The sequence below is a fragment of the Silurus meridionalis genome, chromosome 23, assembly GCF_014805685.1.
Source record: "Silurus meridionalis isolate SWU-2019-XX chromosome 23, ASM1480568v1, whole genome shotgun sequence".
Taxonomy (NCBI): Eukaryota; Metazoa; Chordata; class Actinopteri; order Siluriformes; family Siluridae; genus Silurus; species Silurus meridionalis.
The window spans coordinates 2,047,458-2,054,750 of record NC_060906.1 but is presented as its reverse complement, the minus strand read 5'-3'; the positions used below and the strand labels follow the sequence as shown (position 1 = coordinate 2,054,750).

At 40.8% G+C, this 7,293-nt stretch overlaps 1 pseudogene; it reads left to right on the top strand.

Moving 5' to 3' along the window:
- Positions 1-1,836: 1,836 nt before the first annotated feature.
- LOC124377335 lies at positions 1,837-4,148 on the top strand (annotated as a pseudogene).
- The last annotated feature ends 3,145 nt before the right edge of the window (positions 4,149-7,293 follow it).

The window sequence follows — 7,293 nt, the reverse complement described above, 5'->3', positions numbered from 1 at the left end:
CAATTTAATCTGTTTAATGTCAAACAAGGCACCTGAAATGAAAAAAATTAAAATCAGCTTTAAAGCAATACTCTAACTCATTCTGCCCCACGGTAGAATCATCGATTATTGTCGAGAGGTGAGGAGAAATATGCTGCTCGATCTGATTGCTCACTCCCACTTTGCTACTTTTTTCTGTAACCCCATGGATTGATAAATAATAAAAACCAAAGCGTTATCCATCCACAGCCCAAAGGGAACTGCTGCTGAGACACAGTATCTATCAGCGCTCTAGCAGTCATAAACATGTGCTGTTTATGTCTGTCTGCCTGTGATGGAAGGGGCATTAAAAATGCATAACCCCAACCCTGTAACCCTAATTTATAACCCTACCCCTAACCCTGTAACCGTAATGTATACCCCTACGCCACCCCTATCCATGTAGGGGTTATGACCCTACCCCAACCACTACCCCTAACCCTATAACCCTAAATTATGTCCCTACCCCTGTAACCCTAATTTACAACCCTTCCCCTAACACTGTAACCCTTGTTTATGACCCCTAATCTAACCCTGTATACCTAATGTATATCCCTAGCTCACCCGTATCCATGTAGGAGTTATTAACCAACCACACCCCCTACCCTGGCAACCCTGATTTATAACCCTGAAACTAACCCTGTAAACCTAATGTATACCCCTACCCCACCTCATCCATGTATGGATTATGACCCTACCCAAACCCTAAAGCCTAACCTTGCTTCCCTAATTTATAGCATTTACATTTACATTTGTGGCCTTTAGCAGACGCCCTTATTCAGAGCGACGTCCAAAAGTGCTTTGAGTATCTAGCAATAAATAAATCTACACTGGTACGCCAGATTACAAACTTGATATTAATATAATTGTCATCTTTTTAGGCACACCTGTTATCGCATCATCCAATTGCTGTTAAATATTTAGCTATATGTAAAATTTTAACTGTGTTTTGAAAGGAGGCCTTTAACACTAGAATTACTGACTTTTTATTTTCTGGTGCATGTCCTGAGGTGTTATTCCCCCCTGTTGAGATTTTCACAGTTCTTCAGCTTGATTCTCCCCCTGCTTTTGTTGTGCAAACCACCCAACACCTGCGAGGCCTGGCACCATTGCATTTGTTTACTGAGACTGAGAGAACCTAATGATTTCAGGAGACCCACGAGAGCTTGAATTTAAGTCAAGTCAAGTCAAGTCAAGTGGCTTTTATTGTCATTTTAACTATACACAGTGGTACACAGTACACAGTAATTTTGAGCTTGAACTAGCAAAGTTGTCTTCAGCTTTTGCTGTTAAATTCTGCATATCCTTGTAAAGGATCCTTAGTTGTCGGAGTTCCTCCAGAATGGCCGCCTTATCTTCACGGAGTTATCTTAACTACCAGTTCACTACCATTCGACATCGTGCAACCTGTCACTCAGCACTGACCATTCAGCAGAGTCACTCAGCAGTGGCCTTTCAGCATGCATTCTGCATCACGCAACCTACTGAACAGCAGCTAAGATAGCAAGAATCACCTCATATACGATCAGTTCTATACCCAGTAAAGTTGAGTGTTCTGAATCCTGTACCGTGTTTTGACTGACACGCTGGGGCGAGTACAATCCCCTGATCAGCGCACACCAGATAGTGAAAATCCTAAAATTTAGTCCTTCGAGATGGATAGGAAACCTTCCTAACAATTGGTCGTGATTCTGTCCATTGTGACTGTGTATGTATGTAAGGGAGTGGCACTTCATGACTACAGCACTGTGCATAAAAGCAGTCCTACCCAGGCGGGAGAATAATTTCTTCTTCGCATTTTTGAGAACGCACATCAGGATGGCCTCCGTATCACTGCCACACAGGAAGAACCTCTCCGCGCAACAGGCTTTGGCCTGGCTTCAGGAAATGGACTCTGATGGAGGAGAGATTTCATTTGTCCAGCAGGCCACTGATACCTCCTCAGAAGAATCCGAAAAGGAGACGGAAGAAGAACCCAACATGCCTCCACGGAAGATGCACCGTGCTACTGGGAAGCCCTGTCTGAGCCAGACGGCAAAAGACGGCACTGTGTGGGTAGAGGAGGACATTGGAATGCCCAGTGCAGTAGCAAATCACTCTTGTTTCACTGCGCAAGCTGGACCCACAGAGTCTGCTAGGACTCTAGAGGTTTGTCATTGCCATAGTACATATGATATTTATATAAACCCATTTAGAGTGAGGTTCATGTAAATTTCCCTCTCTCTATTTGTTTATCTTCTGACAGCGTAAAATTGCAAGCGTGCTCCAAAGCGTCCTTTGCCTGTTAGACGTGGGAATGCTGCAGACCTTCAGGGAGTGCACGGTCCATCAAGCTCACAGAACAGAGACGGACAGGAATTTGGCAATTCATGAACTGATGGCATTCATTTCAATTCTGTTTGTAAGAGCAATCATGTGTCCCGTTGGTGCCATTGTGAATTGCTGGTCAGAAAGCTTTCTGGTGCCAGTAATAAAAGAGACAATGCCCCGAAATAGATTCGTTTCAATTATGCAACACCTTCTAGGGTTGGTTCTAGATATTTGGAGGCCTTCAAGCCTCCTTCCCTCCACCTTTCAGAATATATTTTTCCTGAACTTTATTATTTATACAAAATCTGTTATCAGTAATTTCATAAATGTACTTAAATGTGCATATTAATGTTCAACTTCAGCTGAGTGAGTTATTTTATATCCAAACCTAAACCCCCACCTCCAATCACGAGGCCTCACATCCAGGCCTTAGGCAATTGCCCGATTTGCCTATAGCTGACACTTTTTTTTCCCTTTTCTTCTGAAATATAAAATGAGATTATATTGCTGCTTAGTAAACCTACTCCGTCTTGATGGTAGAAATGTTGGAGATTTTGTAAAACAAAATAGAACCATGAACAGTGAACTGTTCTCAAAAACTCCTTAAAATACTTAATTTCATACTTTTATCCTGGGTATATTTTTTATTTATTCAGCAGCTCCATCAGCATTTGCAAACCTGAAATTTGGGCTGCGTCAGCAATTTTAAGCCACATTAGGTTACTGTAGCAGACGTTTCTGATATGTGACAAATCTAAAATTCTTACAAATTATTGAATTGTTTTATCGTGTTTTTCAGATGCACCCGTGCTCAGTTTGTGGGAAGACATTTACACAAAATTCTGTTCTGAAAGAACACCAGCGTGTCCACACAGGAGAGAAGCGGTATCACTGTGAACAGTGTGGGAAGAGTTTTATTCACCAGAGTCATCTCACAATACACCAGTGTATCCACACAGGAGAGAAGCCGTATCACTGTGAACAGTGTGGGAAGAGTTTTAATCGCCAGAGTCATCTCAAAATACACTAGCGTATCCACACAAGAGAGAAGCGGTATCACTGTGAACAGTGTGGAAAGAGTTTTAATCACCAGGGTCATCTCACAATACACCAGCGTATCCACACGAGAAAAGCGATATCAATGTGAACAGTGTGGGAAGAGTTTTATTCACCAGGGTCATCTCACAATACACCAGCGTATCCACACAGGAGAGAAGCTGTATCACTGTGAACAGTGTGGGAAGAGTTTTAATCGCCAGAGTCATCTCAAAATACACCAGCGTATCCACACAGGAGAGAAGCTGTATCACTGTGAACAGTGTGGGAAGAGTTTTAATCGAGATAGTACTTTTCGGGTACACCAGCAAATCCACATAGGAGAGAAGCCGTATCACTGTACACAGTGTGGGAAGAGTTTTATCCGATTTTCTCATCTTCAAGTACACCAGCGAATCCACACAAAAGAGAGGCCGTATTACTGTGAACAGTGTGGGAAGAGTTTTTCTTATCAGCGTAGTCTCAAAGAACACCAGTGTATCCACACAGGAGAGAAGCCGTATTACTGTGAACATTGTGGGAAGTTTTTTACTCAATAGAGTAGTCTCACTGTACACCAGCATATCCACACAGGAGAGAAACCATATCACTGTGAACAGTGTGGAAAGAGTTTTATTTACCAGAGTCATTTCAAAATACCCCAGAGTATCCACACAGGAGAGCAGCCGTATCACTGTGAACAGTGTGGGAAGAGTTTTAAACGAGAGAGTAATTTTCAGAAACACCAGCGAATCCACACAAAAGACAAGCCGTCTCACTGCTGACATTGTGGGAAAAGTTTTCGTTATTCGAGTAGCCTCCTCAAACACCAGCAGAGTCATACAGGACAGAAGCTGTAATTCTGTGGAAAATGTGGGCGGAGCTATGCTCATTAAAGATCATTACAAAAGCACAAGTGCCCTAACATCAGCTCCTGATGTGAATTTTTCAAACTAAGAATAATGTTTTTTTTATTTAGTTTTTAAAGGGATGGTTCACTGGCTCCAAGTTTCCTTTTCAGTAATCACACCAGGGTGCAGACACAGAAAAAGCCATCAGAAAAAGCCATCATCTAATTTAGAGGGAGAATTCTAGTCCAACTACACCTAACTAAATTCTATGGCAAGAAGTATAGGGCTTTACACACACGGGCTTTCTGAACATCATCTGATAGATCAGTTTATCTGAATGAGGATTACAATGTTATCTACACTATTATACACACACTAGATATATATATACTGTATATACACACACATTATGCCAAATGAGTGTTGAATATTCCATTCCTCCAGCAGGTAACAGGGTGTTGGATAGAACATTTTCTGAAAAAAGGTGTCTCGCTAGTAAACGACATCAATACTGGGATAAGGATATATGTCAAAGCATGGAATGTATTTGTTATGGCCCAATGTACAAAATACAACCTAAGACAGGTAAGAAAAACCTTTGTGTAATTCATCGCAGCCTTCTTCTTTTTGTCAAAGTCTTACCTTTCGAGGCTCTCTGTGAACATGATCCAGAAACACCACCATCCTCTCTTTAGTCAAAGCTCATTTTGAAATGTACTGAGGCAAAGTAGAAAACTGTTCTGTGGCCAGAAGAATAAAAATGTAAATTTATTTTTTTGGAAACCATGGACCACTTGGAATAGTGCCTGTGGAATGGGCAGCTTGTACATCTGGAAAGGCTCCATCAATGCTGAACAGTGGCGGCTACTGGTCTGTCAGAGAGGGGAAGCTCATTTTCGGCCTACATCATAAAATTGTCTATTTATTTAAAAGTAAATTCTGCCCTACGTTCCTTTTCAAGAAAATGGTCTGTGACCCTGTCGTACCAACTAGGAGTCTTTTCAAGTGACTTGACCAGTGTCCTCTCAATGGCCAGCAGAGCTAGGCTGCTTAAACGGCCTTGGCCCATTGTGTTTCGGGTGTAGGACTTGAGTCGCTTTAAACAGGAGAAGCTCCTTTCTACACCTGCAGATGTAGCTCCAATTGTTGCCACTAATGAGAACAGTTTGTAAAGCTGAGGCATTGCACTGTCCAACTCCATGTCTTTAAGGAACACCAAGTAATCACACAGCTTTCCCCTGTTACCCTGCAAGTCCTGATCTGAATACAGGACTTGAAGTTCTGACCTCAGTCTTCCTGAATCAAAGTGATGGCCATGAATGAATGAATGAATGAATGAATGAACGATTTAAAAAAAAAATATTAAACTCTGTAAAACTGAAACAAGGAATGTGGTGTATAATTGTGTTAAATGTATGATGAAAATCAAGCAATTTCGCCAAGCAAATATCAAAGAAATAGGTTGCAGCAGTTTTATTTCGACTGAACTTGAGAAATCCGCGATGGGACTGAGCGCGAATAGCTTCAGTGATTCCTTATAGTACAGAATCGCTGTCAGTCAAAGGAGATGCAGTCTTTCGACAGACCCTCCAATCATCACGCAGAAGCTCGGAGTCCGGGCCAGCCCACTCCCATTCACCCCAGAGACGCTGAGCGTCCGTGGGCGGGACATAATCGCAGCGTTTATCCAATGACCGTCTAGTTTCGAAGCGCTGAAAAAAACCGTTCAAAGCAGCCCCATTGAAGTCAATGGACGCTGGGCTTCAATAGGGAAATGCACTGTGACGCTGCGGGAATGTATGAGAAGGAAATCGAGTCAGCTGACCTGCTATATGTAACTGATTCTGAACGAACTCGTCTTTGAGATGAACGTTTTCTAACGCATTTTTAGTCAATAAAATGTTAATACAATAGTACATATTTGACCATTAATTTTGTGACATTATAAGAAATCGCCTCTGATGCTGAATGGTATATGCAAGTTTTAGAGCAACAAATGCTTCCATCCAGAAGATTTCTTAACCAGGAAAGGTCTTGTATATTTGAGTAAGACAATGCTAACTGCATACTGTACTATTACAATAATGTGACTTTGTAGTAGTCTGCATGTCTGGGTGCTGAACTGGTCTGCCTGAAGTCTAGACCGTTCATCATGTCAAAACATTTGGTGCCTCATGAAATCAAAAATACAACACAGGAAACCAAGAACTGCTGAGCAGCTAGAACCCTGTATCAGACACACATGGGCCAACATTCCTCTCCCAAAACCTCAGCAACTGGTCTCCTCAGTTACCAGCTTTTATGGACAGAAGACATGATGCTACACATGGCCCTGTCCCAAATTTTTTGAGATGTGTTGCGATTAAAATTCAAAATGACAATTTTATTCCCCCTGCAATGGGATATATTGTCAGTTTAAACATTAAACATGTTTTATTGTGAATAAAATATGCATTTATGTGGTTTGCTAATCATTGCACTGTTTTTATTTATTTTATTTATAAAGTGTCCCAACAGTTTTGGAATTGGGGTTGTATGATTTAGAAATGGTATAGTTTTATTGTATGTTAGTCTCTCTATTTTCTTCCTTAGAACAAATAAATCTGAAGAGAGATATTCTAATCCAACCTATTTACCTTGTATTTTAATCCAATTTATTTAGAGCATGTTTCATTCAACATATTTAGCATATATCTAGTACAGAAATTATTAGATACCATAAACTTTACATAAATAGATTAATTAAACCTATTTAGACCGTATTTTAATCAAACATTTTTAATCTATTTACTCTAAATAGAAAGGATTAAAATAAATAAAAATAATAGTTTTTCTGATGCTGTAAATGTGCAAATGAAAATAAAAACAATCACATATGAGGCAGACTAATTACATTTATCAAGGAAAAAGAGTGAATAGGGTGAAGAAGAGCGGTCAAGGTCAGATTCAGGAGAAGGTATGGGAGGATAATACACAGGAAGGGGTGATGTAGAGTAGTCAATGGGAGACCAGTAAGAATGATATGGAGAAGAGATATAAGGAGAAGAGAGAGGAGGAGTCGATGCAGGTGTGCGAAGAC